Below are 27,932 nucleotides of genomic sequence, written 5' to 3' on the forward strand. Positions count from 1 at the left end.
ATTCAGTGGTCTGAGCAGAGCCACCTGTGGCATTGCCGCAAATCTGGAATTCTCAAGACAGTGGGGATAAACAAATACCCTTAAGACTCTCTCTCACTTTCTGTGAAAAATGAAGTAATGAAAGGCTCAATGGCTTTTTAAAGCCCTCCTGGATGTTGAATATGTGTAGTGAAAAAATACAGGATCTGCAATCAGAGGACGAGGGTGCTAGTCTTAGGTGTGTGCACTTGCTTGAGTTGCTCAGTTACTGCTGCTCCGTTTTTCATTTGGAAAATGGGAAGAATAGAAACAGTACCTGGTCTAGCTATTTCCAAGATTGTTGTGACGATAACGTGAGATAAGTGGAAATGTTTGATTCGTAATGCCCTGCACAAATATTTTGAGATTGTTATTGTTACGTGTGTGTGTGTGTGTGTGTGTGTATATAATACATATATTAACGTGTCAGAACTGAAGTTTCAACCAGGCATGGAGACACAGCTGAAAATTGGTGAATTTCAAAGAGAGATGTCAAATCTTCATTTGTACACAGTAAGTATCCTACATACGGACGAGTTCTGTTCCAAGAGCACGTTTGTATGTCCAATTTGTTCATAAGTCCAACAAAGTTAGCCTAGGTACCCAACTAACGCAATCACCTGTATAGTACTGTACTGTAATAGGTTTATAATACTTTTCACACAAATAATACATAGAAAACAAACAAACACAAAAAATAAATAAAACAGTTTTAATCTTACAGTACAGTACCTTGAAAAGTACAGTAGTACCAGCTACATCACCGCTGCTTTTACACTTGCTTCCGGACATCCTGGGCTTGAAATAAAGATACTGTACTACTGTACTCTATACAGTACTGTACAGTAAAGTACACAAAAGCACAACCACTTGTAGAGGATGCACGCACGTGACAGTGTATGCCAGACACGTGAACTAACTTAGGTGATTGGACATGCGAATGCACGTTCCCATCTTTGAAAGTTTGCACCTTGCAGGTGCATATGTAGGGGACTTACTGTACTTGCAAAGGAAAAGGGCCAGAGCTGGCTCCGTGTCTCTTTCTTCCCCTGACATTTTATTTTGAGAAATTAAAAACCTACAGAAAAGTTGAAGAAATAAACAGACAACGCTCTTTACCTAGATTTACCAAATCGTGCTATATTTTGCCTCTATTTTGCCTTCTCTTGTTATCTTGCACTGTGACCTTTCACCCATAAATACTTTCTTCTCTCTCTCCTGAGATGCAGCATTCTTCCACAAAAGCATCATGCACTCATCACACTCAAGAACTTTAACGTTGATACACCACTGTTATCTACACAAGCCATACTTAAATTTCCTAAAATGTCCTTTTTAGGATTCTGTTGTTGTTGTTGTTTGAGAGGGAGATGAGTCTGTGATTGAATTAAGAGCCTCACGTTGCATTTAGTACTAATGGTTTTTTAATCTCTTATAGCCTAAAATCGTTCCTCACCTTTTTTTCTCTTTAACAACAATGACATTTTTTTAAAAATCCAAGCCAGTTGTTTTGGAGAATGTCTCTCAGTCTGGATTTATCTGATTGTTTTCTCATGATTATATTAAGATCAAGCATCTTTGGCAAGAAGATACACAGGTGATGTTGGGTCCTTCTCAGTGTGTCTCTCTGCGGTCCCTGGAGGGTCACTCTCAATTACTGGTCATATTAAAGTTGATCACTCGGTTAAGGTGATATGTGTCAGTTTTCTCCACTGTGACAGTACCTTTAAGACTTGGTACCATAGTGAATAAATAAGCTGGGGTGTGATTCTTTGTGACCACGTGAATAGCCTGGTTCCTCACAACCTGGATTTGGCATCCACTGCCAATCCCTGCCTGCAGCAGTTATTATAGTAGGGAGTTATTACAATTACCCTCCCCCATTTATGAATGGGCATTCTGCCGTAAAGACGAACTTTCCCTCACTCTCAGTTCTATGCCTCTGGAGTCCCCTCACCTTGCTTCAAGAAAATAAAAGTTGAAAGAGAGAAGGACAAAGGATCTAGTGAGAAGGGCGTATCTGGAGAAAACTATGCTGTGACCCCCATAGTTGGGGAGTAGATAGGCTTGGGAGCTGACTCATGTCTGGCACATCTAGAGCTGGAGAAGTGGGCTGAATCTCTACTTTACGGTGCAACCAGGAGAGTGTAGCCTCCCTGGGGGTGACCGGAAGGGCAACTGTGAATGTTTCCTGCGTGGGGTCGTCTTGGGTCTGTTCTCTAGGAGGACAGCCTCCTGGAGGGTGTGGGCTGGAGCTGGACCCAGAGCCACTAGGAGAGGGCTCAGGGGAGAAGCAGAAAGTAGAGGAATAGAGAAGCCAGCCATGCCCCATCTCACTACCCCCTGCTGCAGGTGTTTAGCCTAAGCAGGTCCCAGCTAGGAAAGGGAAAGGAATTTGAGTTTGGAGTTTTGACTGAGATCTATAGAGGCTGTGTTTACAATCTAAAAGGGTGTCAGGGCTGTCTGTTACCCAAGAGTGGGCAGAAAAGCTGTGGGACCAGTCTGCGTTTTCATCAGGGCCAAGTTTTCATTGTTCTTACTGAATGTAAAGGGCTAGCGGGAGATTAAAAAATAAAGCTGGGTTGTAATTACATTACAACGAGCATGTTCTTTCCACATACTATTTACATGTGTTTAAATACCTAATTTTAAATTGATCTGACTTAAATTACACATGAAAAAATTAACTCTTCCATTAGTTTCAGAAAACAAATTTGTTTGCTTTATAATACCATTATGTCCAATACAATTGGAAATTCGGGAAAACCTTGTGTGCTAAAGATTCAAATCTCCACAAATTACCAAAATAACGCTCTTGGTCACCTGTATGAAATGTGTACATTACACACAGACATCCCTTGTACCTCGCAAACCCTCCCGAGGCATCTGAGGACTTTTGAAAGTGTCACTTCTATTTTGGGGAGTAATTGTTTGTCAGTGTTCAAACACTAGAAAAGATGATAAGCCACAAAACCTCGACCTCTGCAGTTTGAACTTTATCCATCCTTTTTAAATGCATTTTTATGTTAGGTTTTATTTATTTGTTTTAAATACTGAAAGGTGACCAGTGTGACTAGCTTCAGTGAAACCAATCATACAAAATTAATAACTAAATGAGATCCTTTTAGACAACTTTCTGAAACCCTAGTGGAGTCAACTCAGAATTTACTTATACAAGAAAATTCATTTTTTGTTGTTGTTATTTTTTAAAGGCCAATGGACAGAAGATGTGGGCACAGGAAAGCAGTAGAAAGAAGAGGAAAGTTTAGTATTATCAATATCTTCCTTTACTTGCATGAAAAAAGAAAATGTATCACTCTCATGGAAAATGGGAGTATATTTGGTGATGGAACGAACCGAATTACCCCTAGAAATGAGTGCATAATAAGACAAGAGAAAAAACAAAATGACATAAGAATTCACACAAAACTTAACAGAAAGCAAAAAAAAGGAGATATGGGGACCAAAAAGAAAAATTGGGGAAGGGAAAAAGAATGAAATTTTATTTCTCCCATCCATTTCCCCTACTTCTTTCTCAAGCACAGTACAAATCTCACAAGCCCCTCCTCAAAACATAATGTCATCATACCACACTCAGGATGGCCCAGAGGAGAACATTATATAGTAAAAATACTCAGGTCTAAAACCTGCCTCATTCATTTATTCATATTCAACTAATATTTTTGAGTGCCTGCTATACACTAGACATTGTTCTTGATGCATGGGATAGACAAGAGAACAAAATAGACAAAGATCCCCATCCCTGTGGGACACAGTCGTTCTAGCAGGAGAGACAGGAAATAAAACAATAAAAATTAACTTATATAGACTATTAGAAGATGATAAGTGTTATGGAATAAAGAAAAAGTAGAACAGAGTAATGAGAATGGGAATGCTGGGAGTCAGGAGTGGTCACTGAAAAGGTAGAGACTTGAAGAAGTAAAGTGAGTAGTAACTGGGAGGGAGATAAGGATAGTGTTTCTGGCTGTAGAAACAGTGCAGAGGCCCCGAGATGGGAGCAGCCTGCTGTGTTTGGGGAACATCAAGGACATCAGTGTGGTTGCAGAAAGTCAGGAAAGAGTAGTGTAGAAAAAGGTGAGTTTAGAGAGATTACAGGGGCCAGATCTTTTGGGACCCTCCGAATTTTGGACAAAGAAGTGATGTGATTTAACTTACATTTTTAAAGGATCCCTTTGGCCTGGAATTAGAATAAATTATAAAGGGGCAAATGTAGGAGCAGGGAGACATGTTAGGAAATAATTGTAGGGATTCCCCTGGCGGTCTAGTGGTTAAGAATCCACGTTTCCACTGCAGGGGGGGTGGGTTCAATCCCTGATCCCTGGTCAGGGAACTAAGATCCCGCATGCCGCGAGGTGTGGCCAAAAAAAAAGAAAGAAAGAAAGAGTTGTAACAATCTAGGTGAGAGATGATGATGGCTCAGACAAGGGTGCTAGCTGTGGAAGTGTAAAAGTGGTCTGATTCAGAGAAGTATTGAATGTAGAGCCAGAAGTTCCTGATGGATTAGATGTGGGTGTAACAGAAAGAAAGGAGTGAAAAATGATGCCAAGGTTTTTGACCTGAGTCAACAGAAGAATGGAGCTGCCAGCAACTGATATGGGGAATACCATAGGTGGAGCTGGTTTGTGGGGAAAGATCGGGGGTCTGGGTTTAGCCATCTTGAGCTTGAGATGTTCATGAGTCATCCAAATGGAGATGTTGAGTAGGCAGTTGGACCCTGATTCTGAAACTCAGGAGACAGTCCTGGGATGGAGATGCAAATTTGGAAGTTGTCTGCATGTAAATGGTATTTAAAGCTTTGAGAATTGATAAAATCACACAGGGAGTAAAAACAGAAAGACAGAAAAAGCAAAAAAGGACATAGAAAGAAAGGACCAAGGACTGAGCCCTGGAGATTCCAGTATTAGGAGGTTGGGAGGAGGGGGAGAAGAGTGTGGTGCCCAAGGAGCAGGTAAAGAAAACATATCAAGGGAGAGGAAGTAATCAACTGTATCAAATGCTACTGATGGGTCAAGTAAGATGAGAACTGGGAATTGTCCATTGGTGTTAACAGTGTGGAGATCGTCAGTAAGTTTGACAAAGAGTGGTTTGGGTGAAATAGGGAGTGGGTGAGGAGTCTCAGTTTCCTCATTTGGAAAACAGTGAGGAAACCTCTTGATTTAGGATGACCGAGTAATATATTTCTGCTCCTTTCTCTTTAAAAAAAAAAAAAATAATAACATACAAGGAACAGAAATAGAAACTTCCTTTCTGATGAAAGTAGCAGACAACTGGAAACCTGGACCAATATATATGAAAGTGGAAAAGGGATGGAGGAATGGTAAATGACTTAGCAAAACTGAGGAAAGATTTATTTAAAGTGCCTACAAGAAGCAAGTTAATTTGTACCGCACAACCTCAGAATGGTTCAGGCATGAGAGGCACAAATGTCACAGAAGATGGGGGTGAGGTGGGAGCTAGAAACAAGGCAGTTTTTCAAAAAACTATACAGAACCATTAGAGCTCCATATCCCCAGGTCTGCAGGCAGCATCCTGCCTTTCCCCTCCAATGAAGGAGGCAAGAGATACATTACCTCGAGAAATTGAGTTGAGAGGCTCTAGTCTGAGGGGTACCAGATACAGAGGAAGGTGAGGCTAGGCTGAAAAAAAAAAAAAGGATTATGAAGTTTGAGATCCCCAGACCTCTCCTCTCACTTACCTCCAGGTCACTAACAGCCAAGTTACACTTTCCCCAGGCAGAAAATAATAGAATATTTCTCTGGATAAAATAAACTATCCCAGAAAAAAAAAGTCTACATTGTTGTGGAAGAAAATCCCAGTGGGAAAAGGTGGCAAGTGCCCTAACTTCTCCCACAGTGACAAATGCTGTCCACGCACAATTTTAGTGCTTTATTCTTAAATGTGAACGGAAACCCAAGAATCACTTGACATTCAAAGAAAGCTACTGATGAAAAAAAGAGAGCTCAAGTAAATAGAAGAAAAGAAAACAGACTAACGCAGAGCGATATAAGAATGTTCAAAGAAACTATAATTAATATACTTGATGAGATAAGAGAAGATATGGCATCAATTAAGTAAGAACAGGATGAAAGAGAGAGCAAGAACAGCATAGAACTAGTAAAAAAAATCTTAGCCATTAAAAAATATAATGGCTAAAAAATTTTTAAGTCAATAAAGATGTTAGACGTTAAAGTTGAGGAAATATTCCAGACAGTAGGGGAAAAAAATGGACAATAGGAGTGAAAAGATAAGAAAATAAAGATTCTGTCCAGGAAGTCCGACATTTATTCAACTGAAAGATTTTTAGAGAGAGAATAGATAAAATGGAGGAGAGGTAAACAAACAAAAACCCAATACAAGAAAATTTCCAGATTTAAAGAACATGAGTCTCCAGATCAATAGTGCCTACCAAATATCAAGGGCAATGAAAGAATAAAGTCCCGCACGAAGTAACATTATAATGACATTTCACAAGTGAAAAGATAAGGAAAAGCATCCTAAAATATTCCAGAGACTTCGTAGAGTGTACACAAGAAGGATCAAGAGTAAAGATTTCCTAGGGGTTTTCAACAGCAAAATTGAGAGCCAGAAGACCATGGAACAACAAGGCTTCAAAATTCCACGAAAAAGATGGTGGGCAAACTACCAGCCAGGGGTGAGGAAATAATAGCATTTTGGCTTTCCTGTCTCCCAAACACGATTCCTCAGAAGCTACTGGAAAATGGGCTCCACCAAAGTGAGAGGATAAAGCCACAAAGAGGAAGCCATGGATCCAACTCATTCAAGGGCAGAAGGGAATTTCTAGGATGACGGAGTGAGAGGTGCTGGGATGGCAGTCGTGCAGCAGGCATAGAGAGCACCAACGTAGGCTGTGACAGGAGGATGGGGGTGGTGTTCTAGATGGGATGTTGCCAGGGGGTAAAAAAAGGAACTGAATTTCTCACAAGCTCGACCAACACAGAAAACTGTATTGAGAGACACTTGCACAAATTACAGGAAGCGTTAGCTATAGTGCCAAATAAAACTAAGCTAATGAAGCAAATGTCAACTAAAGGAAAATGAAAAGGTATAGAAGACGGGAGATGTAATCATTGAAACTACTCTGCTCAACAGTGGACACTAAGTATGCAGTCATTGAAATGAACACACAGAATATGAATTTAACCCTAACTGAGATGTGAATATATTGGGAAGATAGCGTACGAGCAGGAGCTAAAACTCTCACCTCCACAAGAGACCAATGGATAATGTCTAAAAGAACTGGGCCAAGAAAACAATACGTACATATTATTGATAAATGTAGAGGTTAATATCAGAAAAAACAGCTACATATGTTGGAAGTGGTTACCACCTCTGGGGTGCAGGCAAAGTCAAAAGACTGCTGCTTTTTGTTACAAGCCTTTTGGCATCGACTCTTTAAACACTCTGCATGTGTTACTTTGACAAAGCTAGAGATTAGAACAATAACCACACACATACACACAAATGAGATAAAAATGCCAGTGGTATTGAGTTGTCAACATTAACTATGATATCATGGCTGTCCAAGTCCAAGCATAGTCCTGGGGATTTAGAAATACACAATCAATACTAGTTTTCCTACCCCAGATTCCATGATCAGAAGCCAACCCATTTCTCACCACATCCTTCCAAAAACACACCAGCACCAGAGACCCACCCACCCATTTCCTAAACTAGCCGTGCTGAGCCAGACTCCTCCCTCGGTGGCCTCCAAAGCAGGCTGTGCCAGGTAACCCTTTGCAGGATGAAAAGAAAACATAATTTCCACTTATTTTATATCTTATTATTTTTAAAGTTTCTATTTGCTGTATATGTTTTACGTTTTCTATTTTTAAACTATCCACTGATACAATTTCAGACATTAAAAAGTAGCAAAAATAGTACAAAAGACTCCTATATACCCCTCACCCAGACTCTCTGTTAGCATCTTACATTACCATTGTGTAAGTATCAAAATCTGGAAATTTACATTGACACAATAATATTGTATAATCTATGGATCTTATTCATATTTCTCCAGTCATCCCACTAATATCCTTTTCTGGCCCAAATCCAACTCAAAATCACATGTTGCAGTTCACTGTGATGTGTCTTGGGCTACTTTAAGCTGGATCAGTTGCTCATTCTTTCTTTGTCTTTCATAATTTTGACACTTTAGAATACTATTAGCCAGTTATTTTGTAGAATGTCCCTCAGTTGGAGTTTTTCAGACGTTTACTAGTGATTAAATTCAGGTTAGGCATTTTTGGCAAGAGTACCACAGAAATGATGTTGTGTCCTTTTTGGTGTATTACATCAGGGGGTGCATACTGTCTCTTTTTCCCATTAGTGATGATGTTAACTTTGCTCCCTTGGTTAAGGTGGTAACTACCAGGGTTCTCCATTGTAAAGTTACTATATTTCCTTTAGTATATACCTTTTCCTTTAGTATGTATTAGGTATGTGTGTGTATTCATATATCACTCCAATGAGTATCTTTGGGGGAGACACTTCGAAATTATGCAAATATCTTATTTCTCATCACATTTTGCCTACTTGATTTTAGTACTCTTCAATGATTCTTGCCTGAAACTAGTACTGTGGTGTTGGCCAGATGGTGGTTTTTCTATTTCCATCATACTTTCTACATGTTTTAGTTGGCATTCTACTGTAAGGAAGAGATTTCCCTTCTCCCCATTTACTTATTCAGTTATTTAATAATTTTATTCAGTTATTTATATCAGTGTGAACTTGTGGATTCTGATTTTTTTCCAATGATTTGTGATTCATTACTATCATTATTTTGTTGCTACAGTTATCCCCAACATGGCCATTTGAAGCATCTTTGACAGGTCTTTTGTGTTCTTTTGGCATGTCTCCATCTTTTTTTTTTTTTAAGGACTTTTTTTGCTTCCCAGCACAAGGTGCTCCAAGCTCACCTGTGCTTTCCCCAGCCCTGTAATCAGCCATTTCTCTAAGGAGCCTTGGTTCCTTTTAATTGAAGCCAAGATGTGGGTGCCATTATATATATTTTATAACGTATTAGCTTGGTAGTACAGGTACTTGCTTTATATATTAACCAATGTATCTTTGTTTAATTGATTGGAAAGCATAATAAATATTTTTGAAAAGCAGTGCTCTTTGTTTAAAAAACACTGCTCATTGCTTCCTTAGCCTGGGAAGCCGTGGTGGGATTAACAGCTCTCCCTTTTCACCTATACAGCACGATGCCTCTTTCTCTATTTAGCACTTACCTTTTCCTGCCTTATGTCGTAGACGGTAGTTCACTCAATCATCTATGTCTATCCTTCAACTTCCTATATTGAAGGAGGTTCATATGTAAAAGTTGAATGGCAGTGAAAGCCAAGCAGGGAAGAGAGACTGTCCATAGTGTTGCTGTGTCCCAGAGGAGCACCAGGTGGTCACACACACACTGGGCAGCCGCCCATATAAAGGGCATGCTCTCAGAAAACAGAGAAAGCTTTCTGTGGTTCCCAAAGGAGCCCTGTAGTTAGCATTTAACTTCATAAATGTAACTGTGATGCTCTATCAGGGCTTCTGGGTCCACTTTGCTGGATACAAGTCTGTCATTTATAACTTGCTGAAGTGTTCTCTGTGGTTAAAAGCAGAGGAGAGGGACTTCCCTGGTGGCGCAGTGGTTAAGAATCTGCCTGCCAATGCAGGGGACACGGGTTCGAACCCTGGTCCGGGAAGATCCCACATGCCGCGGAGCAACCAAGCCTGTGCGCCACAACTACTGAGCCTGTGCTCTAGAGCCCACGCGCCACAACTACTGAAGCCCGCGTGCCTAGAGCCCGTGCTCCGCAACAAGAGAAGCCACCACAATGAGAAGCCCACGCACCGAAATGAAGAGTAGCCCCCGCTCTCCGCAACTAGAGAAAGCCCGTGCGCCGCAACGAAGACCCAACGCAGCCAAAAATAAATAAATAAATTTATTTTAAAAAAAGCAGAGGAGAGCCAGACTGCTTACTTTCAAATCCTGACCCCGACACTTACTAGCTGGGTAACCTTGAGTAATTTACTCCCCTTTGTTGTGCCTCAGTTTCCTCATGTGCAAAACAAGATAATAACAACAACAGACCTATGCTATAATAAGATTGTCGTGCAGATTAAATGAGTTAATATACGTAAGTGTTCACAACAAAACCAAGTACATTATACGTGCTAAATTAGTGTAAATTATTGTTATTAATATGACAGAAGACCTTTATGTCTATGTGAGGGAGCCTCATAAAATGTGGCATGGAAATATATAGAAGTTCAGGGCATAACAAGGGCTCTGTGTCTAATTAACGACCAGTCCCCAAGAGGGACAACTCATTCCACCTTTTTAGTCACTGACCCCCTCTCACTGCTCTTTGCCTCACAGCCAGGCATGCATTTCCCCTGAAGCACAGGAAGTGTGCTGCGTGTGGATAAGGTGGCTATGGGTGGCTGAGGGGAGTCGGACAAAAGCCACAGAGTAGACAGGAGACTATTTCCTTTCATGGGAGTTTTACTCAAAGATTTATAAAGAAAAATATTATTGTTTTAAAGCAAATGTTTTATTACGGTATAGAATAGAGATTTGCATAAATTTCTATGCTAAAGCCAAGCCTTCTAATAACATATGCTTTTGTGTCCACTTTAGTGGGTCACATGATAGGAATGTTTAAGAAGCACCATCTTGCCGTGAAACACCTTGATAAATCTTCCCTCAGCATAAAATTCTAATGGAGAAAATAGGGGGAAACAGCCATCTTTGGGTGGGGGGGGGGGGTGGAGAAGAACCTCGGAAATGGGAAAGGCCCTCCCCAAAAAAGAGATTTAGAGTCCTAGATACAAGCAGACAACTGTGGAACGGTGAAGTAGATACTAGGAAAAGAAAGTGGGTGTCCCTGTGGACAGGGCAGCCTCCTCTGCAATGGCTCTTGCAGTGAATGTTGCCCAGCCACTACTGGGCCTGCCTTACATTTGAACATAACAGAGCAGAAGGTGCCTCATTTTAAAATATTAACAGAGTGAGTAGCTCCTCTTTTTACCAAGTAGTTCACTGTTGAAAAGCTGAGAAAATCATTCCACTCCACCATGTCAAGTTTAAAGTTGCCTTTTGTTTAGTTACCAGATACCTGGCAGATACAGATAAGCGCTGCGGAGCCAAAATGGATTTGGGGCTGCCAGTGAGTTGCATCTGCTGTAGGGTAGAGGTTTTAATATCATTAAGATTAAGACAGCATCTCCTTCCAGACGCCTCCCATGGTAGAACCAGGAAGTAAAGCCAGCTCTACACTTTCAAAGAAGCAATAAAGATTGCCTCCTGTTACAGCATGAAACTGGATTTGCCAGTAGAAAATCTCATTAGGGTAAATATTTTTTACTCTTATCAATCCTCTGCCAAGTTGGCTTGCTTTATTCTTTCCTCCAGAAGATAGAATTTCTTTCAAAATAAAGCCTGTCCCAAGAAACTGATACACACTTGTATAAATAAAAAGCTCCAGATAGTAAAATAGAATAAGAAGCTACATGTCAACTTTCCACATCTGTCTGTCTGACCAATGAGGATGATACTCACACAGTTTAAAAGATCAGAAATTCAAGGCTTGAGTCAGGTAATCTACAATGCAATGACAGATGCTTCCAAATACAAAACCAACCACTGATAATGGATACAGAAATATTAGGCACCATGTAGAATGGGTGGATTTGGGTTAAATTTATTTTTTAGTATCTCAGTGAACGTTTAGAAAACTATTCTTTATCGAGTGTTTTGCATAATACATTTCCTTTTGATATGTCTATATAATTTATGTACTCAAATAGCAGAATCAAAAGAGTGGGCATAAAATATACAAATATGGATGAAAAAGGGAAAAAGATATTCTGCTTCATTTTATTTGAGCATGGGGCTGGTTTTAGAGGAAATGTGCAAACCTGGCTTCATCAAGTTTTTAATCTCTTTGAGCTTCAATTGCTTCAAATGTAAAATGGAAATGTAATAATACCGCCACATAGGACTGCAGTAAAACTCGAATGCAATAATGTTGGTAAAATGCCCAGCACGGAGCCCAGCACATAGTAGGCACTAAATAGAGTTAGGTCTCTCCCTGGGCCCTCTGTTGTTGGTGTGCCCAGCAAGACCCTGTCTGAGCATAGTGAAAATTGTTGGTTGTCTGCCCAGCAGACATCCCTCCTCAGGTATCCACATTTTCATGTGGGTGATGACCCTTCCCCAGACTGCCAGTTGACCCAGAGGAAGGCTGCTTCCTTTCCTTTTGCTGGACCTCGTTCCAAGGTGGGCTCTGGGTTGTGTTAAACCTATCAGCCCATCTTTTCCTTAGCTAGAGTCACTGGTGCGTGTGACCAAAGCAGCCTAATTAGAGTGAATCTCAGGGGTCTTGGAATACTGAGGCAAAAGGGCCCTGCTCAGTATGGATAAAAAAACCACATGGCCATAAATACTACTGAGAGCCACCCTAATGCGACAAGGGAAACCAGCCTGGGAATAGCAGAGCAGAGAGTTAGAAAAAAGCTGATCCTCAACAACTTGGTTCTCTTTTATAATTTAAGGACTTTCAACTGAGTTTTCAATAACTTACTCCATAAAAAAAGCCCTGAAACCTAATTGATACACCAAGAAGTTTGAAACATCCTCATTTCTCAGTGAGGAAAGCTACAACCCACAGCTCAAGAGGATTACAAAATAAAAAGCTAATATTTCTCAAATCTTCAGACCTTTTATATATTATAGCTGACTGAAGGGTATCTGTAACTTCTATCATATCTTTCTATGTGTTGCTGATATGTTTTATTGTCATATACCAGAATTAACTTCTACCATAATTGTTTCTGATACATAAGAATCACTTCACTTAGCTATTCTAAAGTTGTAAATTGGTTCTATCAAATAAAGCTACAAGGCAGATTAATTTCCTTGTTTATCTCTGCATACATTTTGTAGATAATTCATCCTGGTACATTCACTGGAAAAAAATCAGATGTTCATGGGAATGTCCTCTATGGAAAGGATGAGCAGCTGGTAACAACTGCTTTGAGAATTTCCTAGGACATTGCTGTAGCCTGAATGTTTGTGTCCCCGCAAAATCCATATGTTGAAACTTAACCGCCAAAATGATGCTATTAAGAGGTGGGGCCTTGGTAAGTGACTAGCTCATGAGGGTGGAGCCCTCATGAAAGGGATTAGTGCCCTTATAAAAGAGACCCCAGACAGCTCCCTCACCCCTTCCACCATGTGACAACAAAGCAAGAAGGTGGCTGTCTATGAACCAGGAAGAGAGCTCTCACCAGATAACAAATCTGCCAGCTTCTTGATCTTGGACTTTCCAGGCTCCAGACTGTGAGAAATGAATGTTTGCTGTTTAAGCCATCTTTGGTATTTTTGTGTTTTTGTTACATGTCTATAGTATATTTGTTACTGCAGCCCAAATGGACTAAGACAGCAATATTCTATGATAAAATTTGTGGGACTTAATTGACAAGAGCAAAACGTTAAAAATTTTAGAAAAAAGAATCTTTTTCTAAATTTTAATTTTTAAAATTTATGTCAGAGGGATATAAATTAAATGTGGGATATCCCACATTTGAATATGGGGAATGCTCATATTCAAACTACTAAACAGCCTTTTTTAAAGGTTGACTAATAAGATTGTCAAAGGAAATCACAGATGTCAAAGGAAACAAACCATTGATGATATAACTTTTAGCTTCACAGATGAATATATAAGTCAGGTATCTAGGAAATATGCTCAAGCCTGGAGTTTTATAGTTCATTTAGATTTGTTTCTTTTAATTTGTTTGTTGCCTTGCTCCAGACAAAATTTAAGGCAACGGGTTTACTTATTCTCATTTTGAGTGTTTTTAAATGAATTGGAATGCATTCCCCTGTTCACAAATCCTATAGCATTTGACCTATGCAGGAAGAGCACTGTACTCTCTGCTCCTCATAAATGCTGCCTCCCTTTCATCAGGACAGAATTCACCTCTTTAATTACCATTTAGTATTAACCAAACAGAAGAATTCCAAACTGATAGTTTGGAATCACCAGGTTTTAGCAGGAAATAGTGGGCACCATGTTTAGATTATGTTGAGGGAAGAGGTGCAAATTTTTTTTTTTAACATCTTTATTGGAGTATAATTGCTTTACAGTGGTGTGTTAGTTTCTGCTTTATAACAAAGTGAATCAGCTATATATATACATATATCCCCATATCCCCTCCCTCTGCATCTCCCTCCCACCCTCCGTATCCCACCCCTCTAGGTAGTCACAAAGCACCGAGCTGATCTCCCTGTGCTATACGGCTGCTTCCCACTAGCTATCTATTTTACGTTTGGTAGTGTATATATGTCCATGCCACTCTCTCACTTTGTCCCAGCTTACCCTTCCTCCTCCCCGTGACCTCAAGTCCATTCTCTACATCTGTGTCTTTATTACTGTCCTGCCCCTAGGTTCTTCAGAACCACTTTTTTTTTAGATTCCATATATATGTGTTCGTGTACGGTATTTGTTTTTCTTTCTGACTTACTTCACTCTGTATGACAGACTCTAGGTCCATCCACCTCACTACAAATAACTCAATTTCGTTTCTTTTTATGGCTGGGTAATATTCCATTGTATATATGTACCACATCTTCTTTATCCATTCATCTGTTGATGGACACTTAGGTTGCTTCCATGTCCTAGCTATTGTAAATAGTGCTGCAGTGAACATTGTGGTACATGACTCTTTTTGAATTATGGTTTTCTCAGGGTATATGCGCAGTAGTGGGATTGCTGGGTCGTATGGTAGTTCTATTTTTATTTTTTTAAGGAATCTCCATACTGTTCTCCACAGTGGCTGTATCAATTTACATTCCCACCAACAGTGCAAGAGGGTTCCCTTTTCTCCACACCCTCTCCAGCATTTATTGTTTGTAGACATTTTCATGATGGCCATTCTGACCGGTGTGAGGTGATACCTCATTGTAGTTTTGATTTGCATTTCTCTAATGATCAGTGAAGTTGAGCATCCTTTCATGTGTTTGTTAGCAATCTGTATATCTTCTTTGGAGAAATGTCTATTTAGGTCTTCTGCCCATTTTTTGATTGGGTTGTTTGTTTTTTTGATACTGAGTTTCATGAGCTGCTTGTAAATTTTGGAGATTAATCCTTGGTCAGTTTCTTCATTTGCAAATATTTTCTCCCATTCTGCGGATTGTCTTTTCATCTTGTTTATGGTTTCCTTTGCTGTGCAAAAGCTTTTAAGTTTCATTAGGTCCCATTTGTTTATTTTTGTTTTTATTTCCATTTCTCTAAGAGGTGGGTCAAAAAGGATCTTGCTGTGATTTATGCCATAGAGTGTTCTGCCTATGTTTTCCTCTAAGAGTTTTGTAGTGTCTGGCCTTACATTTAGGTCTTTAATCCATCTTGAGTTTATTTTTGTGTATGGTGTTAGGAAGTGTTCTAATTTCATTCTTTTACATGTAGCTGTTCAGTTTTCCCAGCACCACTTATTGAAGAGCCTGCCTTTTCTCCATTGTATATTCTTGCCTCCTTTATCAAACATAACGTGACCATATGTGCGTGGGTTTACCTCGGGACTTTCTAACTTGTTCCATTGATATATATTTCTGTTTTTGTGCCAGTACCATGCTGTCTTGAATACTGTAGGTTTGTAGTAGAGTCTGAAGTCCGGGAGCCTGATTCTTCCAGCTCTGTTTTTCTTTCTCATGATTGCTTCGGCTATTCGGGGTCTTTTGTGTTTCCATACAAATTGTGAAATTTTTTGTTCTAGTTCTGTGAAAAATGCCATTGGTAGTTGGATAGGGATTGCATTGAATCTGTAGATTGCTTTGGGTAGTATAGTCATTTTCACAATGTTGATTCTTCCAATCCAAGAACATGGTATATCTCTCCATCTGTTTGTATCATCTTTAATTTCTTTCATCAGTGTCTTATAGTTTTCTGCATACAGGTCTTTTGTCTCCTTAGGCAGGCTTATTCCTAGGTACTTTATTCTTTTTCTTGCAATGGTAAATGGGAGTGTTTCCTTAATTTCTCTTTCAGATTTTTCATCATTGGTGTATAGGAATGCAAGAGATTTCTGTGCATTAATTTTGTATCCTGCTACTTTACCAGATTCATTGATTAGCTCTAGTAGTTTTCTGGTAGCATCTTTAGGATTCTCTATATATAGTATCATGTCATCTGCAAACAGTGACAGTTTTACTTCTTCTTTTCCGAATTGGATTCATTTTCTTTCTTTCTCTTCTCTGATTGCTGTGGCTAAAACTTCCAAAACTATGTTGAATAAGAATGGTGAGAGTGGGCAACCTTGTCTTGTTCCTGATCTTAGTGGAAATGATTTCAGTTTTTCACCATTGAGAACGATGTTGGCTGTGGGTTTGTCATATATGGCCTTTATTATGTTAAGGTAAGTTCCCTCTATGCCTACTTTCTGGAGAGATTTTATCATAAATGGGTGTTGAATTTTGTCCAGAGCTTTTTCTGCATCTATTGAGATTATCATATGGTTTTTATCCTTCAATTTGTTAATATGGTGTATCACATTGATTGATTTGTGTATCTTGAAGAATCCTTGCATCCCTGGGATAAACCCCACTTGATCATGGTGTATGATCCTTTTAATGTGCTGTTGGATTCTGTTTGCTAGTATTTTGTTGAAGATTATTGCATCTATGTTCATCAGTGATACTGGCCTGTAGTTTTCTTTTTTGTGACATCTTTGTCTGGTTTTGGTATCAGGGTGATGGTGGCCTCGTAGAATGAGTTTGGGAGTGTTCCTCCCTCTGCTATATTTTGGAAGAATTTGAGAAGGATAGGTGTTAGCTCTTCTCTAAATGTTTGATAGAATTCACCTGTGAAGCCATCTGGTCCTGGGCTTTTGTTTGTTGGAAGATTTTTAATTACAGTTTCAATTTCAGTGCTTGTGATTGGTCTGTTTATATTTTCTATGTCTTCCTGGTTCAGTCTTGAAGGTTGTGCCTTTCTAAGAACGTGTCCGTTTCTTCCAGGTTGTCCATTTTATTGGCATATATTTGCTTGTAGTAATCTCTCATGATCCTTTGTATTTCTGCAGTGTGAGTTGTTACTTCTCCTTTTTCATTTCTAATTCTATTGATTTGAGTCTTCTCCCTTTTTTTCTTGATGGGTCTGGCTAATGGTTTATCAATTTTGTTTATCTTCTCAAAGGACCAGCTTTTAGTCTTATTGATCTTTGCTAGCATTTCCTTCATTTCTTTTTCATTTATTTCTGATCCGATCTTTATGATTTCTTTCCTTCTGCTAACTTTGGGGGTTTTTTGTTCTTCTTTCTCTAATTGCTTTAGGTGTAAGTTTAGGTTGTTTGAGATGTTTCTTGTTTCTTGAGGTAGGATTGTATTGCTATAAACTTCCCTGTTACAACTGATTTTGCTGCATCCCATAGGTTTTGGGTTATCGTGTTTTCATTGTCATTTGTTTCTAGGTATTTTTTGATTTCCTCTTTGATTTCTTCAGTGATCTCTTGGTTATTTAGTAGTGTATTGTTTAGCCTCCATGTGTTTGTATTTTTTACAGTTTTTTTCCTGTGATTGACATCTAGTCTTATAGTGTTGTGGTCGGAAAAGATACTTGACACGATTTCAATTTTCTTAAATTTACCAGAGCTTGATTTGTGACCCAAGATATGATCTATCCTGGAGAATGTTCCATGAGCACTTGAGAAGAGAGTGTATTCTGTTGTTTTTGTCCTATAAATATAAATTAAGTCCATTTTGTTTAATGTATCATTTAAAGCTTGTGTTTCCTTACCTATTTTCATTTTGGATGATCTGTCTGTTGGTGAAAGTGGGGTGTTTTTAATGTCCCCTACTATTATTGTGTTACTGTCGATTTCCCCTTTTATGGTTGTTAGCACTTGCGTTGTGTATTGAGGTGCTCCTGTGTTGGATGCATAAATATTTACAATTGTTATATCTTCTTCTTGGATTGATCTCTTGATCATTATATAGTGTCCGTCTTTGTTTCTTGTAATAACCTTTATTTTAAAGTCTGTTTTATCTGATATGAGAATTGCTACTCCAGCTTTCTTGTGATTTCCATTTGCATGGAATATCTTTTTCCATCCCCTCACTTTCAGTCTGTATGGGTCCCTAGGTCTGAAGTGGGTCTCTTGTAGACAGCATATATATGGGTCTGGTTTTTTTATCCATTCAGCCAGTCTGTGTCTGTTGGTTGGAGCATTTAATCCATTTACATCTAAGGTAATTATCAATATGTATGTTCCTATTACCATTTTCGTAATTGTTTTGGGTTTGTTTTTGTAGGTCCTTTTCTTCTGTTGTGTTTCCCACTTAGAGAAGTTCCTTTAGCATTTGTTGTAGAGCTGGTTTGGTGGTGCTGAATTCTATTAGCTTTTGCTTGTCCGCAAAGGTTTTAATTTCTCCCTCGAATCTCAATGAGATCCCTGCTGGGTAGAGTAATCTTGATTGTAGGTGTCTCCCTCTCATCACTTTAAATATGTCCTGCCACTCCCTTCTGGCTTGCAGAGTTTCTGCTGAAAGATCAGCTGTTAACCTTATGGGGATTCCCTTGTATGTTATTTGCTGCTTTTCCCTTGCTGCTTTTAGTATTTTTTCCTTGTATTTAATTTTTGATAGTTTGATTAATATGTGTCTTGGCATGTTTCTCCTTGGATTTATCCTGTATTAACTATTTATACTTGATTAACTATTTCCTTTCCCATATTAGGGAAGTTTTCAACTATAATCTCTTCAAATATTTTCTCAGTCCCTTTCTTTTTCTCTTCTTCTTCTGGGACCCCTATAATTCGAATGTTGGGGCGTTTAATGTTGTCCCGGAGGACTGTCCTCAGTTCTTTTCATTCTTTTTTCTTTATTCTGCTCTGCGGTAGTCATTTCCACTGTTTTATCTTCCAGGTTACTTATCCGTCCTTCTGCCTCAGTTATTCTGCTATTGATTCTTTCTAGAGAATTTTTAATTTCAGTTATTGTGTTGTTCATCATTGTTTGTTTGCTCTTTAGTTCTTCTAGATCCTTGTTAAACATTTCTTGCATTTTCTTCATTCTCTTCCCAAGATTTTGGATCATCTTTACTATCATTACTCTGACTCTTTTTCAGGAAGACTGCCTATTTCCTCTTCATTTGTTTGGTCTGGTGGGTTTTTACCTTGCTTCCTCATCTGCTGTGTGTTTCTGTGTCTTCTCATTTTGCTTAACTTACTGTGTTTGGGGTCTCCTTTTCACAGGCTGCAGGTTCGTAGTTCCTGTTATTTTTGATGTCTTCCCCCAGTGGGTAAGGTTGGTTCAGTGGGTTGTGTAGGCTTCCTGGTGGAGGGTACTGGTGCCTGTGTTCTGATGGATGAGGCTGGATCTTGTCTTTCTGGTGGGCAGGACCACATCTGGTGCTGTGTTTTGGGTTGTCTGTGAACTTAGTGTTATTTTAGGCAGCCTCTCTGCTAATGGGTGGGGTTGTGTTCCTGTCTTGCTAGTTGTGTGGCATGGGGTGCCCAGCACTGGAGTTTGCTGGTTGTTGAGTGGAGCTGGGTCTTAGCATTGAGATGGAGATCTCTGGGAGAGCTTTTGACAGTTGATATTATGAGGGGCCGGGAGGTCTCTGTGGACCAATGTCCTGAACTCGGCTCTCCCACCGCAGAGGCTCAGGCCTGACACCCAGCCAGAGCACCAAGACCCTATTAGCCACATGGCCAGGTACGTGGGGAGTTTCTTGCCTTTTGGGAAGTCTGAGGTCTTCTGCCAGCATTCATAGGTGTTCTGTAGGGGTTGTTCCACATGTAGATGTATTTTTGATATATTTGTTGGGAGGAAGGTGATCTACACATCTTACTCCTCCGCCATCTTGAAGGTCCTCTCTCCAAACTCCGGAATTCCACACTCCAGAGGCCCTCCTTTCAACGTGCTGCCTCTCCGCTTCTGCCTAAATGACGAATCTTTATTTACTTTGCCAGTCTGTTCTGACAGCATGTTACAAGTGGAGTGGGTACTGAGGGGTGTAGCTGGACCCCCAAAATCCCCGCATTCCCTTCGGGACTCCACCAACATGGCGGCACCCATGTTGCAGTCCTTTACCTCAGGCAGGTGGTTTGGTGCCCCAGGTCCTTCAGGAGTCTTGCCCCTGTGGCTGCGTGAGGCCCACTCTCAAGAGGTGCAATTTTATGATCCATATTCTACATTATTTCTTGGAGTGTCAGCAGGTGAGAAGCTGGAAAGCCTTGATATAGTAATAAGAGGATTACAGAGAAATAATGAGGATAGAGAAGTACTGATAGGTAAGAAAGCTATGTCATTGCCTGAAACAAGTCACTTGGCCATTCTTATCTAAATGCAAAATGAACATTTGCTCTCTTGCCAGGATTAAAGAGCACATGTCTGGTGCAGGAAGAAATAATATTAAAAGTATACAGCATCATGTAGCCTCCCCCTCTGTAGTGGGGAGCTGAACAAGGAATGAGCAGAATCCCCAGGACAGCCTGTGTTTGCCTGTTGGAAAAAAAAGCACAGCAATCAGATCCTACTGCAGGGAGCTGTCCTTATTTGCAAGTTCTGCAAATGGGATTTTTAGGTTCTGGAGTTTTATTCAGTTTGAGACAAGGTGAAAGATGGAGGGGGAGGGTGGCATCACAGGGGAAGGTAGGAAAATGTCACAGAACTCAAACAAGTCCAAATAAATTGTCTCTCAACCCTCACCTCCACCCACTGATTCTTTTAAGGTAGGGATTGAGCTAAAGACGGCCAAACCTTTTTTTTTTTTTTTTTTTTAAGTAAGTGGTACCTTATTTTTATTTTATTTATTTATTTATTTATTTATTTTTGGCTATGTTGGGTCTTCGTTTCTGTGCGAGGGCTTTCTCTAGTTGTGGCAAGCAGGGGCCACTCTTCATCGCGGTGCGCGGGCCTCTCACTATCGCGGCCTCTCTTGTTGCAGAGCACAGGCTCCAGACGCACAGGCTCAGTAGTTGTGGCTCACGGGCCTAGTTGCTCCGCGGCATGTGGGATCTTCCCAGACCAGGGCTCGAACCCGTGTCCCCTGCATTGGCAGGCAGATTCTCAACCACTGCACCACCAGGGAAGCCCCCAGCCAAACCTTTTTTAACCAGTCCTACACAGGTGGCCTAGTACCTCACTTCGGAACTTAGGGGTACTTACCAACTACTGCTTTTTTTCAGGACCTTTGGTCTTTAGGTAAAAGTGAGGCTAAAAATGTCCCACTTCAATAACCTTTTCTATGTTTCAGAAAAAGTTTTGGAAATCACATCTGGGCAATTTCAAAGGCTCAGTTCAAACTGTCGGGGTCAGGTATAACCAGTGTGTCAGAGCAGAGAGGCTGAGGACCCGGTGCCCTTAGAGAGGGTGTTCTGGGAAGCTTCAGGGTGAGGACGGTGTATTGTCCTTGGAGACACACAGCTGTGTTCTGGGGTGAGAATTTGGAGCAAGGTTTAATTTCTTCAGATAGGAGAGGTTTTACTGACTTGGCTTGGTGTGTGTAATCCTTTCTAGTCTCTTGAATCTGGTCTGTTCTGATAGAGAATCATTTTGGCCATTGCCCTGATCCAGAAAGCTTATTCCTAGCAAACTATCTTGTGAAGACCACTCTGTTTCTAAGCTTCAGCAGGTCACACACAGACTCAAACCCTTTTTTTGGTTCTTTTTTCGGTTCTTTTTTCAAAGAATCATCAGATTTGAGGTCTTTCTTCAAGGAAGCAAAAAGATAGCTCACATTTCCCAAGTCATTCGTATACATCATGAACTATAAGTCATCGGCGTATGAAATGCAAAGGGATGGATAGACCCACACACAAGGCATCGTACATTCACAGATACACAATGAGGTCAATTAAGTAAATGCCCTGTTATTTTTTTGTCCCCAACCCACCTTCTTCCACAGTGTACTATGCACAAAACCTTCCAGAATGACCACTTCTAGCTTCAAAACTAGAAGTGGCCTTACCGACTATCTGCTGAGAAGCTGCCCAAGTGACTACCTTTTTGAGTCTCAGGTTCCTCATCAATAAAATAAGGATTAAGATATTACCCACCTAAACAGTTATCATAAAGATTACCTATATGCTCAATTAATATCAGTCTGTTCATTTGTGTTGAAGAAACTGAGATTCAGCAAGGTTGAAGAACATGTCCAAGTTCTTGGACAGTGATGGGACAAAACCAGAGTCTCCTGTGTGGTCTGGAAGGCAAATGGAGCCAGGCTGTCTTCAGACAGTCGGCAAACCTTTAAGGGTAAACATGGCATGACTCCATTTATGGTTATGAGTTTCCATTCCAGTGAGAAAAGGTGGTCCTCTATCTCCAGATGGAGGAGCACTGAGAGAGGATTCTCCACAGCCAAGATGGTAAATGACTGATGAATATCCAAGAGGACTCCTCTAAGCCACAAAGAGGCACGATTATAAACCACCACCACCACAAGCTTCCGAAGTTAAAGTAAATAAACAGCTGAAGTTAGATAAATAACAAACAGCTGGTCTGGAGTAAAAATTGTGCCCGTGTCTAGACCTGTTTTTATTAGTGTTTACGACTCCTCTGTTGAAACCAAGTCTCTGCATTCTACCAGTGCCCCAGCCTCCACGTGGCCCCTCCCCATAAAAAAGATCAACCATTTTTGGCCTTTAAAAATGGAAATTGCGTTTAGTTAAACCTAATATTTGTGAATTAACCTATAACATGTTAGTGTTTTAAAGTGGTGCTTTGCTGTATTAGGGAATCTTTCTTTTTCTTTTTTAAATTATGAAAGCATGATAACACATTTACAGGGGACTTGAAAAATATAGAACAAGTTACATACAGTTCCACTACATATTACAATTATTATTTTGTGTATTTACTCTCAGCATTGTGTAAGCATATCTGAAATATTTATAATTGTTAACAATATTCAATCTTTTAATTATTCCTTAAAACAATGAACTCCTAGCCTGTTTCCTTATCTAGAGTAAGAGGAAACTATACTGAATTATCTCTAAGCTTTCTTTTGTTTTCATCATTTTGTGTCCATATGGCCAGATTAACTTGAGTACATTTGATCTGATAAAAACACTAATTTCTGCATATTTGTATCTTTAGTCCCTATGATTTATTGTTCATGCAGTATAACCACTTGCGTACAACTCTCAAAGTTCTAGGGAACATTTCACGTGAAAAAGCTTAATGTGAGCAGCCATTTTTTTGCATGAGGGGCAATTGAAAAAATAAACATGTTTATCAACAAATTTCTTTCACTCAAAATAAATAGTCTTATTAAGTCCTTTCACATAAAATACATATTTTTAAACAGAGATGACCTATGTTACTGAAAAGAATATCAACTTTTTTTTTTTGGTAACTAAAATGTTAGAATCTGAGCTTATTTGAGAAGAACAACCAGGGCCACATCCTGCTTACTTGTTACTCAGTTTGTGTTACTCTTTCAGATTCACAAATTGGTCTACACATATCATCTCATGTCAAGCTTTGAAAGAATTACACAGGATCAATACAGACTCACTTTACAGATGGGAAATTGGGATACTCAGAGAAACAAAGTTGACTTGCAGCTTTTATAGAGGCCAGCTTTCTGACAAGAGTCCAGGGAATAAGAGAGAGTGCTGCCTGTGGCCTGTGGGTTATATAATAATGATGATTTCAGCCTGGAAAGGAGTGCGCAGGAAGGATTTAACCAAGTTTTCCCATAGTTCAGAAGTGTTTCTCAAACACTGAGATTTGAGAGCTAACGAACATGATACAAAGGCCCAGGCTCATTGAAGTAGACTAGAACTTGGACCTCTGCATTTTCTTCAAATTCCTCTAATTCATACTACAGTGTGTATGTGCTTGTGTGTGTGTGTACATGCATGTCACAGTGACTGTTTGCATATGTACTAAAGCAAATAAAGGTTAAAGTATAGCATGAAGCACTAAGATTAGATGACAGAGCGGAAGGGGAAATGTGGGAGGAAGTTGATACTCACTGACATGGCTTACTTGGGGATGGTATAAAGCAGTGGTTCTCAACCTTTAGTCTGTACTAAAATTGCTGGGAGAGCTGCTTAAAACACAGAATGCTGGGCCCTACCCACGTCCGGAATTTGTAATTCAGTACCTCTTGGGTAAGACCCTAGGATATGCATTTCTACCAGGTTCCTGTTGGTGGTCCAGGGGCCACACTTCAGGACCAGCCGTGTAGACAAACACAGCGGCCCTGAACCCTGGCTGCACACTGGAATCATCTGGGATGAGACTGATGACCAGCCTCACCCCAGAGATTCTGATATAATAGAACTTCCGTGGAGTCTGGATAGTGTAGTTTTCAAAGCTCCCCAGGTGTTTTAATGTGCAGTCAGGGTTGAGAACCACTGGTGCCAAGGCTTCCTGGAAAAGCGGGGGAGTCTGGCCTCCAGGAGCCACATTCAGTCCTGAGTTGCCGGATTTAATCAGTTTGTTTGTCTGCATGTCCTTTCCCAGGGGCAGGTGAAAGCAATGCACTAAATGCTCTTCCTAATGGCCTTTTCCCCACTCAGTATCGAGGCTCTGACTAGGATGCTTTAAAGACGCATTTCCGTGATGTACAAGTATAAAACAAGCAGACTCAGTTGATTTTTTTCTTAACAATGCTGCCCTCTAGTGTCCTCTTGGTAGAATTATGTTAAAAACCCAGCTCAGCTATCAGTAGTTATTTCCTGTTATGTTAGATAGCTAAACAACTTGGGGGATTTTTCTCTGACATTAAAAAAAAAAAAAAAATGAAATGGGAATTCCCCGGCGGTCCAGTGGTTAGGGCTCCGCGCTTTCACTGCAGGGGGCACAGGTTCAATCCCTGCTCGGGGAACTAAGACTCCGCATGCCCGTGTGGGGAAAAAAAATTTTTTTTTGAATATGCATTAAATTCAGTTTTACTTTGTGGCAACGTGAATCTCTAACTGTGGCCTCTACATTCTCTGCATTCCTCCCTGCATTCTGTGCTGCAGCCTCCTCCTCCCAGACTCCTTTCTGCATTCCACCAGCCCTTTCCTGCAGAGTCAGTAGCCAAACAAATCACGGAGCAAAGAAATTACCCTCAACGAAAGTACCTGGGGCATAAGGGCATCTTGCATAGGCTCTTCCACGCTCAGAACTGTTCCTTCTCACCTTTTCCTCACTTCCCACCTCTTTTTCACTTGATTGATAGTTTATTGAGAATTGAATTCATCAAACAGGGGCTCCCCTGTCTTCCTATGATGAGTTCTCCAAACCTCCTGAGGTCCCACCATCTTGCCAGAAGTGTCCTTCCCACCCCCAGGAGTGTTGTTCTCCTCCATCTCCCTGTGTCAAGTCTCTCCCCCTCCATACTCCCCAACCCCCTAGCCCACATCCTCAGTAACTCCCCTATCTAGATCACTCCCAGTGGCATACAGGCTTACTCTTACATCTTCCAATTTTAAAATAAAACTCTCCTTTGACTCTGAGTACCCCTTCAGCTGCTGCCCTCTTTCTCTGCTCCATTCATTTCCTAACTTGAGTCTACCCAGGTTGTCTCTAACACCTTCCCTTCCCCACGCCCATTCTACCATTGGCTCCAGCCTGGCCTTGGTCCCAACGCACCACAGACACTGACAGCACTCTTTTCATGGTCTGCAGTGACCTCCCTGTCACACAGCCAAATCCTTTGGACGCTGTTTTGTGCCCTTCTGACTCGAATGCTCGTATGTTCCAGTCCTCGGGCACAGCTCCTTCTGCAAGCACTCCCTATTCTTGATTCTGAACTGTCCCCCCGTCTGGCTTCCTTCCTGCCCCTCTGGCTGCAGTGACCTCTCCCCGACTCCTGCTCTGGCTCTTAGAACCTCTACTCTTTTCTCTGGGCAGACTTCCCTTTAATAGAGTCATCCACTTCCATGGATTTAAATACAGTTAAAGATTGGTAATTAATAAATAGCTCGCTTCCAGCCCAGGTTGTTCACCGTGTCATTATCCAGTTATCTCTACTCGACATCTCCCCTCAGTCTCTCACAGTCATCCCCATTTTTGGCATGTCCAAGGAGAGACCCTGGCTCTTCCTCCCAAGCCTGTTCCTCGCTCAGTCTCCTGCATCTTGGTGAGTGGCCAGTTATCTGGGAGATCGCCTTGATTCTTCCTCGTCCTCACTTGCCACGTTCAGTCCATCTGCCAGTCTAGGGGATACTACCCCCCAAACAGGTTTTGATCCATTCATGCCTCTGTCTTTGCTACCACCTCCCGATTCCAAGCCCCCCTCAATTCCTGCCTGGAGTACTACAATACCTTCCTAAAGATCTTCCTGCTTCCTCCAGCCCCCCTTCCCCCGCCACAGCACGGTCAGATAGTGTTCTGAAATGTTCACTGCATCGTCATTTCCTTACCTAAAAATGTTAGTGACTTCCCATCAAGCCCTGAATAACAGACAAATAACACGGTTTGCCCTCTGCCAACTTCATCTTGTAGCCCTGTCCTCCTTCCTGACTCAGCTTCCATGGCTTCCTGATTGCGGGAACTCACCAAGCTCTGTCCAGCCTCAGGGCCTTTGCACATGCTGCTCCAGTGGCCTAGAATCCTCTTCCACTGTTCTTCACCTGACTGGTCCCTATTTACTTTTTATGCCTAAACATTACTCCTCAGGGAGACCTTCCTTGACCAACTAAAATCGGTCTTCCCTCTTATTCCCTATCTCAGCCCCCTATTGGTTTTCTTCATAACATGTCACATTTTGTAATTACCTACTTGTTTACATCTCCATGTTCCCCACTCAATTCAAAACTCAAGGAGCTTTGTATCTGTTTTACTCACAGATGAACCCAGTGCCTGGCAAATATTAAGCTCTTAATACGTGTGTGTGAAATAAGGGAATGAAGGTACAGGAGGAGTACCACCTCCACTCCACCTTACCTGCTCTTGCCAAGGCCTCAGTAACTGCCGCATGGCCAAGCCACTGGCCAGTCCTGTGCTCATCTTACGTGATTACAGAATGGAGACAGGGGAGGCTCTCGGGCTCATTTTATTCTGTTAACCTCCTCAGTGTTTACCAACGTGTTTGATTTGCCACAACATCCCCAACCCCCAGCGCAGCAGACGCCTCATAAATCCTGTTGACTGGATGAACATCTCAGCTCTGGATGAAACAGGATGTGAAAGGAAAGGGAACTAGCACAACGATGGAGATCTCCAAAGAGAGAATACTTTGGGGCAGAGATTTAAATAATGGCTTTAGACTTCCAGAAATTTTAGCACAGGTGCTCATTTCCATTTGTATAATAAAAGGAAAGAAAATGTTTCATATAACTTTTTGTATCTCATTTGCTTTATAAAGGGAGAGCTATCTTCATAGATTTAGTTGCTGAGTAATAAACTGATATTTAGGAGTCTTTCTCCAAGAAAGAAAAATATTTTCCTTATAAGCCAAGTTCTACCTCTGTTGGGACTCTGGTGAGTAAAAGCATTCCCACCTTCCAAACAAAGAAACCAAGGGCAATTTTAAATGGTTTACATAAGCCAAACAAGCAAGCAAGCTAAGACCCTAACCCTCGCTGTCTCGTTCCAAATCCTGTCCCTGATCAATTAAGACAGTGCTTGCTGGTGAGAAATAAAATAAGAACACATCTCCTCAACTCGAGTTTGAGAAAGGATTTGATTCTTCTGAAGGACACGTAACCTACCAGATATTAGTGGGGCAAGAAAAGCCCGTGGCCTGCAACCCCTTGAAAATGTCAAATGACCTAGCATCCTGGGTATTTGGCTGACCTGCTTTGTAGAAGAAATCCAACCGTGTCTGTGACTTTTCACTCAGTTGAACTTGAGGTTCTCCATGCTCCCTGGTTCTGCATCACATCGGCTGGTGCCAAGAAGATTAGCTCAGCTCCACCCCTCTGGGAAGGGGTTCATT

The 27,932-nt window shown here is 40.8% G+C and overlaps 1 protein-coding gene across 5 annotated transcripts in view; it reads left to right on the plus strand.

The window, feature by feature from the left end:
* The window catches only part of KCNAB1 (potassium voltage-gated channel subfamily A regulatory beta subunit 1), a 420,969-nt gene that overhangs the window by 372,157 nt on the left and 20,880 nt on the right, over positions 1-27,932 (plus strand). The window lies entirely within an intron of this gene.

The sequence above is a fragment of the Eschrichtius robustus genome, chromosome 6 (assembly GCF_028021215.1).
Source record: "Eschrichtius robustus isolate mEscRob2 chromosome 6, mEscRob2.pri, whole genome shotgun sequence".
In the NCBI taxonomy this organism is placed as follows: domain Eukaryota; kingdom Metazoa; phylum Chordata; class Mammalia; order Artiodactyla; family Eschrichtiidae; genus Eschrichtius; species Eschrichtius robustus.